The sequence below is a fragment of the Callospermophilus lateralis genome, chromosome 12, assembly GCF_048772815.1.
Source record: "Callospermophilus lateralis isolate mCalLat2 chromosome 12, mCalLat2.hap1, whole genome shotgun sequence".
NCBI lineage: Eukaryota > Metazoa > Chordata > Mammalia > Rodentia > Sciuridae > Callospermophilus > Callospermophilus lateralis.
The window spans coordinates 72,884,968-72,899,343 of record NC_135316.1 but is presented as its reverse complement, the minus strand read 5'-3'; the positions used below and the strand labels follow the sequence as shown (position 1 = coordinate 72,899,343).

Below are 14,376 nucleotides of genomic sequence, written 5' to 3'. Positions count from 1 at the left end.
TGTTTTACTCTTAATTGCATGTCTTAGAATAGTAGATCTGTCTTTTTCATTGCTATCGAAATGTTCATGTATGTGTACTGACACACACACACACACACACACACACTCAATGAATGTGAGTTCCATTCTCTACTTCCTTATTTGAGCTATAAATTCTTCGAAGGAAGAAGTCTTTAATATATGCAGTGCTGTTCTTTGGAAGTACTCAATATGTATTTGCTAAAACAAATATATGGATAGAAAGTTCTTGATTTCAATGAAACTCCCCCCCCCAGTACCTCTAGATTTTTATTTTGTTCATTTTTCCCTAAGGCATAGTCACAGTGGTATAAAAACATCTTTTATTGGTTGGGCATTGTGAAAAGAACTGACAAATTAAAATGTCTCACTTAAGTATAGTTCCCAGTGGGCTAATACAAGATAGGCTTTTCACCCTAGGGTCTTTCAAACATTGATAAATTATATGACAAGTTGTAGGATTTTCTGACTGGTATCTCTGAAGTCTCTTGGTGCCAGGTACATTTTTTTTTTCTTGATCTGAAAGACATTTTTTAAAAACCTTGACATTGACAGGTAACAGCAGGGGGGAGGCTGCCAGATACTTGTGATTTTCCCTGTTGTCAACTGGACTTGATTCTTGCATCTGTGTGTCGCTGGGAAGGGATACCATACTTTTCCTCCTGTGGACTCAGTTGCCATAGCACAGGCAACCGGGAGACTAGAGGCATGATGCTGTTTGAAACACCAGTGGAAGTTGATACTTGAAAGCAATACCTAGAGTCTAATAATTTGGGAAGTAATTAAAATTACCCCTTACTTGAGTTTTAAAAAAGATTTTCATTTTCAGCTTTTTTGGGGTTATGGATAAGGCTAGCCTCTGATTGACACCTAAGAGAAAATGGGGTCTTACTCATTGTGATTATTAGGGTAATCACCTTTTTCTGACCACACCAGTCCTGTTGAGCACAGTGGGAAGAACATAGATTTGAGGTTGAAGAATTCAACTTTTGGTTTTGCTCCTGTCTTGGATCTGATCTGTTGAGAAGCAGATGTTGACACAGGTTTAAATGTACAGAGCTTTTCTGGGGGAGGGAGCAGATCTCCAGATCCCATGCAGGTCTGACACCTGGAGAAAGGCAGGGAAAGGGGATTGTCTTAAACTGCAGGTTTCTGGGGGAAACTTTAGCCTAACCTTTAGAACAAAGGTTCCCTGTGTGGGACCATGTTTCACCACACTGGAATGACCCTGCCTTAGTCCTTGCTGAGTGCCCCACTGTCTCAGACACCAGCTGGAGGAAGCTGTGGGATGTATGGCTTTGGAGGGAAAGAGATGTGCGTTCAGAGGGCAGCAGGTGATGCTGCCCATCAACCATGTCCTTGTCGAAGGAGATCTCAGCGGCTCGTTTCTATGGCTGCCATAGCTTCTAGAAACATATTCTATCTTTATTGCTCTGTGGAAACAGTCTGATGAGAATATCAATTGGGGTGCATGCCTTTCCTCAGCAAAGCTTCTCCGTGAATGATTTCTGCCTAGAACTTGTGTATTGGGCAAAGTGACCAAGAGATTAAAAACCACTGGTGCGATTCATCTCAGCAGCCACTGCCTTGGTTCATTTTTGAAGTTTCTGATTCTGGTTCCCCAACTTTCCCTTCAGTTCTTATGTTATTCCCCACCCCCCTGCTCAAGGTAAATATATCTCAATTTTGTTGCTTGAAATCAAAGAAACCTGGCTCATCAACTATAATTTTGGGGGGTGTTCTTTTAGTTAAATGTGGGGGGCTGTGGGGGCTAAATATAAGATAGGATGTGTAAAATACTTGATGCATGGATGGTGCCAATGCTTTCCTCCCCCCACTCAAAATTGACTTCATTTTCTGACAACCTGTATCTCTGAGATTTGAGTTTGAATAAAGTTGCATGAGGTTATTAATATCTAGTCTTAGAAACGCATTGTATCCCTCCTTTTGGTGCCATGTTGTACAGGGAGCAAAGCTTAATCTCCAACCTCTGTAAATTCTGGCTGGGCCTGAGAATTAAATTGACATAAGATGGATTAACAGGAGAAACGCAAACAAAGTCTATTTGATACAAATTTTACACGGCACAGGAGCCCTCATAAGGAAATGGAGACCCAAGGAAGCAGTTTGAGTTAGTTACTCGTATTCTTGGTTGGACGAAGAACAGTGAATGGTGAAGAAGCAGCTTAATCATGTGGGGAGTCCTAAAAGATAAGGGCTCTTTTAACAAGGTCTGCACAGAATTCATTTAGTCCTGACTTCTCATCTAAGTAGAAGGAAGGACGTTGCGTTGCCATCTGGTATAGAGAAAGTGCCTTTCATGTGGGAATTTCATCTCCTGCTTTTATGGAACAGAAGAGAGGTCAGAATCTCTTCTACCTCTTGTTAGTCAACTTTGCATTACTGTAACTGAAGTACCTGACAAGAACAACTTACAGGACGAGAAGCTTATTTTGGCTCATGGTTTCAGAGATGGCGTTCATGGCTGGCCACTCTGTTCCTCTGGGCCCGAGGTGAGGCAGAACATCATGGTGGAAAAGTGTGTCAGAGGAAAAAGCAGAGCAGGATATGACAGTCAGGAAGCAAAGAGAGACAAAGTAGAAGGGATCCCAGGGAAAATGAGCCCTTTCAGGGCATGTCCCCAGTGACCCATCTCCTCCAACCACACCCCTCCTGCCCAGTTACCTCACCCAGTCCATTCAAAGTAGGATGGACGTACTGGGGTACACCGCTCACAATCCAATTTTACCTCTGAACATTCCTGCATTAACACAGGAGCTTTGGGGGGATACCTCGTATCCAAGCTGTAACGAACCTCTGGTTTTCAAGCACCTTTAATTCAGAATAGTCCACACATCAGAGGGTTTGTTTTAACCCATTCAACGTCAACTGTGTAGGACGTAAAATTCCACAAAGGATGCTCAAGACATGGTTCCCAGTCTCAAAAGGAAGCAAGAGCTTCCCCCCCAAATTTAGCACATTTGTTGTTTAGAATAAAATTTAAAATACTGATCATTTAAGGCCTCTTGGTCTCTGACCCTGCTTTTTCTTTCTGGCATTATTTCCCACCCCATCTATCAGAGTCCTCACTCAGACGGAACCCACCTTGTCCTCCTGACATTGGAGCGTACCTTCTCAGAACACTTCCACTAGTGTCTGTGTCCCTTGTCCTACACCCCAGTGTTCTGCTGTCAAAGTCCTACCGTCCTCATGACTGACCTCCCCTGTCCCTAATGGGAAGCCGTCTGTGGTCTCGGCAGCCTCAGAGCTTTCTCCCCTGCTCTTCCGCCCTTCCTGGCAGGTTTAATTCCTGTTTACAGGGTGTCCCTCTCATTGTAATGGGGCCCTTTGAAGTTAAAAGCCCCAAATTGGTTCTTTCCTTTTTAATTTCCTAGTAACCTGCATTTCTTTCATTCCAGCTTCCTCATCCTCTTGCTGGGAATGGAAACTGAGAAGCTGCCCCTCTGCCCCCCACCCCCGCACCCCTGCCCCAGGGGCCAAGGAAAGCAGAATCCTAACACATCTCTGGCCAGCACAGCCCAGCTGAATGTGCATATGTAGATTTCCCGGCTTATGGCTAAACGGTGATTCAGTTTTTTTTCTTTTTTTTTTTTTGTACCAGGGATTGAACTCGGGGGCACTCGACCACTGAGCCACATTTTGTATTTTATTTAGAGACAGGGTCTCACTGAGTTGCTTAGCACCTCACTTGAACTCACGATCCTCCTGCCTCAGCCTCCAGAGCCACTGGAATTACAGACGAGCGCCACTGTACCCGGCTGAGGATGGGGGTTTTGGTACTAATTGTTATTTTTCAGAGTCCCAGGATGTGCCTGGCATAATTGCTCCCAGAACAACAACTACAATCACATGGAAGTTGGGCAGGTGGAAGGAATACAAGAAGCAGGAAATCGGTTGCTCAGTGCTCTTGAGAGGCACAGATAACATCTCTTTAAATTTCATCGTGGAATTCCAGGCTTAGAGAGATGCTCTAACTCTAGTGGGAACTCCTGTTTACCCTTTATCCAGATTTGTCAGTGACTAATATTTTGCCACATTCGATGTTATCATTTTCTTATTCTTTCCATCTATAGATTATTTTTCCAAACCATTTGGGAATGTTACAAAAACCATACCACTTGCTTCTAAATTCTTTAGTATGTATTTACTAAGAATAAGGATGTTTTCTTACACAGCCATGGTAGAGCTACCCAAACCAGGACATTTAACATCAATATAGGTTTAATTTATTACTTAGTTACCTTTCTCCAATTGACCCAGGAAGTATTTCATGTTTTCACCCTCTGGTTTGGGATCCCACCTAGGATGATATTTCAAATTTTATTAATATCATGAAGTTGTAAGGACCCAAAAATTGATTTTTGGGTCCAGATTCTACTCAAATTCAAGACACATGCTTTTGTTCACTTAAGAAAAGTATGATAGTAAAGAAGAGAGACTTGTCATGTTGTACAGGGGTGACCTGCTTCCTCGTGCTTTTTACTTGCTGACCAGTTGGAGGTTCTAATGTCCCCCATTGGTGGTAGGAAGGGCTTCTGTCGAATATGATGGCTCTGTCAACTTGGGCTTGCGATTACTCACATTTCCCAGGATTGGCAAGGAGGTAGACTCCTCAAAAAGCCAACAGAAAACATTCACTTTGAAGAGGTTTTTGTGAAGCAAGATTGCCTATATTAACCATATTTACTCTAAGATTTTAAATTCACACAATTTGTCCAACTATCCACCACTTATGAATGATAGAAAAACCAAATATTAGCCTTTCACTTGTACAAGTATAAATGCTAATTTTTAGGTTTTCATGAGTACAAAGGCAAATTACCCCAAACACTGCTGACCCGAGATGCTGAAGGAGAAGGGAAGTCATTACTTTTGTCCCTTGAGTGTGCTTCTGAAATGTAATATTTGAGGGTCCAGGAATTTGCTCTTATTTTAAATCTGACCACTTTCAGGAAGGCAGCTGGTCTTTCTAGGTGACACCTCCCAACCCTTTGCAGGGAGACCAAAATTCTTTGTGAAGGACTTTTTTTACTCTAGAAGACTTCTCATCTGTCAACCTTTTCTCCTGGATTGGCCACTCATTTTGTTGGCATTTCCATTTCATTGTTGAAAGCTATGCCAGTGGCCACTTCTTCTATAAAGCCTGTTTGACCATTATTTGTCCCTTCCTTCATGAACGTCCAGCATTTGCTCTGTGTTATGGTAAGCAGCTGTATTAGTCGGTCTTTCATTACTCTGATGAAACATCTGAGGCAGGATAACTTTATAAAGAAGGGAGGTTTATTTTGGCTCATGATTCTGGAGGTTCAAAGTCCAAAATTGGACAGGTACCATTGGCTTGGCCTCTAGTGAGGGTCTTTTGCTGGCAGAGTCCTAACATGGTAGGATGGAGTGTGAATGTCTGTGTGCACCTCTGTCTCTATCAATGTATATTCCCTCTCCTTGTAAACCCACCAGGATTCACCCAGAGGGATTCTGCCACAATAACTTAATCACTTTCCAAAGGCCCCACGTCTAAACACCATAGTTGGATTAAGTCTCTACTTTCTTAATACCATTAACGTGTAACTTTGGGGTTTGAGCTCCTGCATGGATTCAGGGGGACAGATCGTATTCCAGCCATAGCAGTAACACACAGTGTATAATGATGGTCCTCAAGATCATAAGTGAATTCCATTCTCATGTCTCATACCCAGGGGTTTCTGGCCCATGGCTGGTGACCACAGGATGAATAAATTCTGAACACAATCTCACACTGATCGTCTAAGAATCTCTGAGTCTTCATCACTTAATTTTGGAGTTTGCTGGTTCTAATTCTTCACGTTGTCCTTTGCTGCGGTGCCCTTTGGTTACTTTACTTTTTACTTGGGTGAAATCAATACTGCAGTTTTATTGAAGCCAGGATGGCTTTGGATTATAAAGCAGATGTGCCAGTGTGGTGGGTGGATGGTGGGTGGTGGTAATTCCATTTGGTAGCTATTGGAAAGCAGAAACCTGGAGGGCTCTGTGAATTCATCTTGTCACCTCTACTTCTCTTTGACTGATGGGTGTTTTTCTCATTCTTAAAGACCTCTGGGGATGGCAATTTTGTGTGGCCCCAGATAGAAATCTTTATAGTGGCAGAATGACGAAGCACATGTAAGACGTTAGAAGTATAAAGATGGATGTTCTCAGATACCCCAGCCCCGTGGTGTACAGCTTCTCCAAGCCTGTCAGGGCTGTGTCTGAAAAGAGGGCTAGCTGGTGTTCCTAAACCCACTGCATTTTCTACCTTGTCCAGTTAGTGTCGAGCCCAGTGCAGATCACTGGCCATTCTTATTCTCGGGAACTTATGTTAAACAAGTATCTCATCCAATGCAAACCCCTGCTCCACTCTTGCCCTGTCCCACAGGCCTTGGAATCCATCTGCATCTATTTCAGCCTCTGGGCATGAGCACATATACATTCTATTAGGGCTGTAATGGCTCAGGTATAAGGTGTGGTTTAAAAGAGCCAGGGTTAGCCATTAGTCAGTCCGGCAATGTTTTAGCGTGTTATATAATAGTGCATCTTATATTCTGCAAGTAAATACCCTAATGTGTCATGTACTCATTTTAAATGATAATAAAAAAGATTAGTACTTCTCTCATAAACTTTTGCAGCAATGTGAGTTGTAAGGGGGAAAGGGCAGATACAATTTGCTTTCTCTTGGGTACCACTACCATCTGTGCTCTATATTTGTGTCTCAGTGATGCCCCTTTCTTGCTGCTAGTCCTGGTCTATTGTTAGCATAGCACATGTGGGCCACACTGGTAATTTCTGTCTGAAGAGGTTTTAGTTTACAAAAATAGGCAAAGCTTGACTTTTCACAGTCACTTCCTCTATAATTAAAATGGTATTTCTTAAGTTAGAAAAGGATGAATTCATGGTAGGGGGAAAAAGAATCTCTTAAAAAAGGCTGAATTAAAACAAAATAAAGGCTGAATTATATTCTTGAACCATTGCCATTTATAATGAAAGGCTTACTATTGCTTGAGAGTCACTTTGAACACAGGGTGTAACTAGATGATCCAAATTGAATGAATTATGCTTCAGGTTCTTTTCTTTTTGAGAACATATTGACTAATTAAAACAGCAAAAAAAATTTTGGTTAACCCTGGGGAAGAGGCGTGAATGAAAGCCTCTTTACACAAGCTTGTTTCTCTCTTCCTTCCTTTCTCTCTTTTTAAATGTATTTAGGAGTTTGCTTATCTTCCTCTGGAAAGGTGAGGGAGATCTTGTTTTTGATCTCAGGTTCTATAGATTTATAGATTTGGCTGCTTCTGCTTGATGCATGCTTCATTGTGGATTCTAAGTGAGTCGCTGACTTTTTTGGTTGAGACAAAGTAGTTCTTGCCCCACAAACATCACCAAGCAATCGCCTATATGAAGCTAACGAAGGCTTGTTCAGTCATCGCTCATCTGGGGCTAGTTAAAACAGGAGCAGTGTCTTAAACTTTCAACAAGAATGGTGACAAATTGCTTCTACCAGTGGCTCAGAGCCATCTGGGAGAAATCTGAAGTTGACTGAGTTTGGAAAAATCTTTAGGAGGAAATCTGCTAAACTTCTGGTGAGGAAAAAAAAAAAAAAGAAATCTCACTATAGGCAAAAGTTTCTGCCTCATCTTTGCAAATAACTGAAGTGAAAGGTCATTTTGCTTCAGTTACTCAGCTAATAGTTTCCACATTAGGTCAGTTGAGACCTTTGATATGAGTGAATACCTGGTTCTAGTGATGACTGAAATACCTGAAGGGCAGGGGACCATAAAGAGAACATCCTTTTCTTTTTTAATAGTTTATCTAGCAAACATTTGGAATGTACTGTATGTACAGCCTTGCACAAGAAAGTGATGGTCACAATTCTAAAGAAGTAGCAGTTTGGGCTTCTGCTCTGTGAATATGCTGGAGCCTTTCCAGGGTAAAGCCAGGGGTGATTTTCTGTTCTTTGCCCTTCCTCCAGGTAGAAGGTGAAGTCTCATTTGCTCCATGTGAATGTGAACATGAGCTGTACTTGGAAATTCACTTCTAACTCATAGAACATGGTGGGAGTGATTGGCCCCGTCTAGGTCACAAAGAGGAGATAGCTTTGTTGGGATAATATTATGCTCTGAATCTCTAACCCAAATCACATTCTAGCGAAGCAGAGAAATCTTTTAATAGAGTTGAATTTGGTGTAAACTTGTGGAGCCATGCTAGTCTACAAAGCTTGGTCAGTCCAGATGTGGGGACTAGTGAGAATGTCAGCTCCAAGCTGACTAAGATCCTTTAGATATTAAGCAGTGGGAGGGATACACAGGAGAGAGAATAAAGCTACGGGCAGGTGTGGGTGGGACCTCCTTTGTTTCTCATGGAAATGTTTGGTCAAAGTGCAGAGGTGTCAGGCATGTGCAACGAGGGAGGAATGGATCAGATCAGAGAACTAATGGATTCATACTTGGCTGCACTACAGTGAAATAATTATATAATATATCTACTGTCTTTCCCATTCCCTTCCCTGTTCCCTTCCCTTCATTCCCTTTGTCTAATCCAATGGACTTCTATTCTTCCCTCTTCCCCTATTGTGCGTTAGCATCTGCATATCCGAAAGAACATTCAGCCTTTGGTTTGGGGGGACTGGCTTATTTCTCTTAGCATGATAATCTTCAGATCTATCCATTTACTGGCAAAAAAGTAAAGTCATTCTTTTTTCTGGCTAAGTAATAGGAATACTCTGGTTTATGAAGGATTCATTTCTCACAGCTATCAGAAAAAACTGCTGAAAATCAGGCATAGGATTTAATTGTCAGAATGGCAAAAATGTAAGACACTGTAGCACGATAGTAGGTCTCGGTGTTCTAGTGAGGACCGTGATAGGAAAAGATGGGGACCTTAAGACTTGAGAGGGATGATGGGTAATCTTAACTCCCACCTTCAGTTTCCCTGGATCCTCCTCATTGGTGGAAGCAGCTTCTCTACTTTTTGCAGAGAGAAGCACCCATCTTGGACACCTCATTGCCCAGATATGATGCAGAGCCTTTCCTGAGGGTGAGGCAAAACCTGCGGCTTCTCTGCAATCTCAACCCACCACTCCTGATTGCATCAGGTCAATAACCAGGTCCAGGCCTTATTTCCACCTGAATGGGAAGGTAGAGCCATGTTTTAGGATGAAAAAGATGAAAAAAATTGCAGAATCGTACTAAGTGACTAGAGAAACTGGGGGACACAGGTAGGGCAGACCTTGAGAATGTTAGTCCTGGGTTGGAGGGAAGATAGGCTGGATAGGGGAGAAGTCATTGGCAGAGGGACACTCATAACTTAGGATTCAGTGTTCTAATGAGCACTGAATGCTTGTTTTAATAGCTTGCTGGGAGGACCCCCTGCAGTGTGAATTTGGAAATAGCTAGTATAAATAAGATGGAGCAGTCATATTTCCATGACTTTGAAAGTAAAGCCTCAGGGAAACACTGAAGTTATGGGAATGGATGGATTATGTGTGTCCCGAGAAACTACTATGTGACGATGTCCTTCACCTAGTTCTACATCTCTGCTTCATTCAATTTAAAGTCGTATCTGCCAATTTGAGACATCAGGCAAAGCAGACCTTCATTTAATTACCCATTATTTATTTAGTAAATATTCACTAAAATATATTATAGGTCCATTAGTATGCAAACGTGCCTTGCCTCAAGGAGTTTTTCACCTAGTAGAGAAAATAGATCCCGTGGAGAAAAATCATTTTCTACTCATAAGGTCCCTTGGTAGGGCCTTCAAGTGTACATGCTGTGACACAAGAGCTCCAGTATAGTGGTCCTGGAGTGCTGCTTTTCCAAAGTGACAAACCAATATGCTCTTTTGCTAGGTACAAAAATAAGTGCATACACTTGAATAGACAAAACATTTCATCTGAAGCATTCAAGATAAAAATCAAGAAGGAAAAAAATATGCAGATTGAATTTAAATATATTAAATTATTTAAATAAATTAAATATATTTAAGATATTATTAAATATATTTCTTTATCTTTTGAAATTGTTGTTCAGGGGCTATACAATTATTTTGCAAGAATGATTGAAAATATGAGCACCATGTTGGAGAATTTCTCATTTAAATAGATTTGGGTGTAGAGGGATATGCTTCAGGGGAAAAATCTCATTAATTCTTCATACTTTGCATTTTGAAATTAACAGAAAGTTTTATGAATGAGGGCAGATGAAGAAAGATGAATTTCTGTCTTATTTCATTTCCTCTGCCACTCATATATTATAAATTGTTTTTAAAGCAAGGAGAACTACTTAGTTTTTGATAATTTAAGTTCCTCACATAATTAATAGCTAGTTTTTCTGGTCTGCCAACTTCATAATTTTTTTTAAAATTTTTTAATGACTTGTAGTCCTAAGTATGCACCACAGTTGAATAAAATGGTTGATCTGTAAAACATGCGCTCATTTGCTGATTTATTTCAATTAGAATTATGGAATATTATTGAAAAGATGAATGTCAACAAAATTATTTTGGAAACAATTAATGAAAACTTATAATGGTAGGTGGAGGGTGATCAATAAATACTTGATATTCCAGAAGGAGCAAGCTTATAATGTGGAAAGCAGCTATTTCCTTTACTAAATAGTTTCATTCTATTCCTTTGCCTGAGAGGAGTGCTTGCTGATTGATTATACAAAATTAAATAGAGAACTCTGCAATAGGAGTGCTGGTATGTGTTGTAGTTGTGCTTTGCCTTTGTTTTGGTAAATATTATTATGAAAATATCATTCCCTATTATAATAGTTTGTTCAGATATATATCTATTTAAAAATTCAAAGATTACTCATAATCCTACCACAAGAAATGACAACTGTACATACATAGTATCTGTTATCCCAGCCTTTACCTATGTAGCCATTTTGTAAACTAGACTTACGTCAGGAAAAAGCATTCATTTTTACTCAGTGCCTTAAAAATGTGTTCTGCTATTTCTTTCTTCCCTGTTTCTTGACAACGTCTCTGGCATTCTTCCCATTCCCTCCTTTTCTCACTTTATAGGCTATCAAGGAAGTGTTTACACCATGACAATTGGCAAATGTTAGAAATCCAAGTCTTGCCTGCTTCACAGTGATTGCTTCAGGACCCAGTTCCAAGCCATTAAGTGCATGACGTTCCCTTAGGCCAAGGGATTGATTTAGAGGTTGTCTAATCAATGTAATGCATGGAAAAATTGCAGGGAACTCTGGGACACAGGAAATGTTTCTTTTTGGACAAGAAGGCATATGGATAAAGCTTGAACTTGTCACATTGGGCAGCCATCCTAAAGGGACTTACACGGAGGTGAGATGGGAAATTGCAGAGATACTGAGCTGAAGTCTTGAACATCCTGAGATCTGTGCTAGTGAACTCTGCACCAGTAAGTCATATGCAGTGTTCCAGAGAGTTCCAATGGGGTTTTCTGTGCTTGGCTATTGACAACATCCTCTCTGGTTCACATATGCTTTAAGCATATGATAATTGGAGACTAATCTCTTTTCTTTTTGCTGAACCATCCTGAACTCAGTAGAATCACATGTTTTGTGGAATTCCAGAGCTATTTTATGGAAATGAAGACACAATTTCAAAAGAAATTCACAGATCCTTGAGTATGAATTATACATCAGGTTTCCACAACAGTCTTCCCAGTGCAGACCTCAGGATGTGATAGATTCCTAAGAATATGTTCTCCTAGTTTGGCTTGGTTTTGAAGGGAATTGATTGAATTGAAAGATATTTAGCCTTCCAAGGTAATAGGGAGTTTCTATAATGTTAAAGGTCTACAGATTTCCAAAACTGTTATGGAATTTATATGTCTAAAATTTGGGCAATCTTTGCTTCTACCTAATTTTATGCAAATATTTTCTTTTTTAAGAAAGTGCCATGATTCAAGTTAAACACAAATTGAGCTACAAATTAATAATTATCTATGAAACAAATCTGGACTCAAAATCTGGATATATGCTTATTCAGCAGATTCTCCATTTTCTTTGATCAGTCTCTTTCTTTCAGTGCCACTAGCGTCATTGACCTGATAAGTGTTATGTACTGTGAATGAATAAAGTTAATAAAACTTTGGTCTCACTTTTGTGCTCATACTTAAATCTATCCATCCTCATTGTTATCATTATAAAATCCGTGGAACTGTAGCTGTTTGGTTTTCTGATCAGGTGGTCTGCTATGGACTGAATGATTTTCTCTTCTCTAGATTCTCATGTTGAAGTCCTAATACCCATTCTGATGGTATTTGGAGGTGAGGGGTCTATCTGGATTCTTTAGCTTATGATGGTAGAGCCCTTCAAGAATGGGATTAGTGCCTTTATAAGAAAAGACATGGGGAGAGAATTACTATCTTTGCCTGTGAGGATCCAGGGACAAGGCAGCCGTCTACAGCCAGAAGGAGAATTCTGGTCAGCCACCTTCATCTTGGACTTCCCAGGCCCCAGAACTGAGAAAAATAAATGTTGTTTAAGTTTGTTGTTGGTTGACTGGGGTCAGTCTGTGGTATATTTGTTATACCAACATGATTTAAGACCATGTCTATTATTAAAACATCTGTTATTAAAATATTTGTGAGTACATGTGTGTGGCTTGTATGTTTGCTTGTTACTTGGATTCATGGGTCTAGTTTCTCTCTGATTACATCTAATCTAGAAATTTCTGTTATTACCTCTCCACCTTTGCAAGTAGTCTCCCCACCCCCACAAACAATCCTAACTTTTGTTCCTTACTGTACTAATCACATACCTCTGGGCTCTGTCCAACTTGGAGAAGTCATTACAAAGAATGTCTCAGTTGTAAGAAGAAATTAAAGGGAACATTATACAACAAGCCCTTTTCATTTACTAGATACAGCCGATTGGAACTCTTGACTGTATGGATGTCTTCCTACTCAAGTAATCTGAAATGCTATCTGGAAACTCTCAAGACTGTGGTTAATAGAATAATTTTTAAGAAGAATTTCTTGGGAAAAAAACCAAGTTTGTTATGTCACTTCTCATCCCATTTTATTTAAAAAAAAGATGATTCATTGTTAAAATTACTCATAGACTGTTTTTGAGTTGGAATTCCTAAATATTGCTACTTTTTTTCATCTACAAATACCTGAGTTACAAAAGACTTCCTCAAATAGGGTCGGGTCATTCACTGAGTTGGAATTTTTCTCCCAAGAAAATTGCAGTAAAGAGTGTTTGTCATTTGAATTTTTACCTGTTTTGGGGGAAGGTACTTTGGTCACATGTGAGGAGACCAACTTCCGGCCAAAGTGCAGAGAAAAAGTATGATTTCCAGGGCTGACATCAGGCAACTCCAAAGGCTTAACCTGGAGGGTCTCAGGGGGAAGGCCACCCTCCCTCAACTCACCTGAAGGGAGGTGAAGTCAAGTCCTCAGACCCCCCTGGCCACCCATGCACTCATGCAGATCTCCTTCCTTGCCCACCTGCCTCTGTTTGGAGGTGGTCTTATCGGAAGCCTTGAAAGGGTTTTCCCCCCTTCAAATGCTTTCCTCCCCTCTCCTCTGGCCTCAACACCTACAAACTGCAGAAGCCTTTGTTCTGGGCTCCCTAGGTGGTGAGCGCCTCTCTCTTCCCAGGTCTGTGCAGATCCCTATGACCCTCAATCATGGCACTAGTTCCTTGGAGAAATAAAGCTAGGGCAAGCCAGCTACCTTCTCTGGTTTTAGCCTTTGGTGTTTATTATCACAGTAAGTGACTGGAGGCTCCACTCTTGATTTCCTTTTGGCTCCTTGTTTTAAACCTGGCACTCGCAGCTCAGTTCTCCAGCTCAGTTGAGATGTTGACATCTCAACAGATTCTCATCAATAGAAGCTTTTACTGTCAAATGGACACACATTAAACAAGAATAATTATAAAAGCCAACATTCTTTGAGCTCTTACTGTATGCCAGCTGCCTCGCTAAGTAAGCCCTTTGCAGATGTGATTTCAGGGTTACCTCAAGCGGTCCACAGACAGGCATTGGCTGGCTACACTTTGTTACCAAGTACAGAAACTAAGAGTACTTGTTCAGAGACTCGTCACCGTTGTAGAATTGGTCATTGTATTTTTAAGAGTATTAGTCTACAACAGTGTGAGCATTTTAGAAATGTATTATTTCACCATGGATGGAGAATCATTATGCTATCTCATTTAACTTATAATGATCTTTTGAGGTGGATTCCATGATTTACCCTTCATTTACTGATGAGTAATCCAAGGCATAGAAAGGTCCAGTAACTTGCTCAGGCACACAGTTTAATGTGCCAGTGCTCAGATGTGCAACAAGTTAACTCCACAGCTGCTCTTACTGTTACTCTAGGGCTAAGTT

General features: G+C 40.6%; 1 long non-coding RNA gene across 1 annotated transcript in view; it reads right to left on the bottom strand.

Annotated features, from left to right (window-relative positions):
• Positions 1–2,768: 2,768 nt before the first annotated feature.
• Positions 2,769–14,376, bottom strand: part of LOC143411778 (uncharacterized) — a 65,511-nt gene continuing 53,903 nt past the window's right edge. The window contains exons 3-4 of the long non-coding RNA XR_013092892.1: positions 4,281–4,339; positions 2,769–2,850 (exon numbers count right to left, since the gene is read on the bottom strand). This is a non-coding gene — a long non-coding RNA (uncharacterized LOC143411778). The remainder of the gene's footprint in view (positions 2,851–4,280; positions 4,340–14,376) is intronic.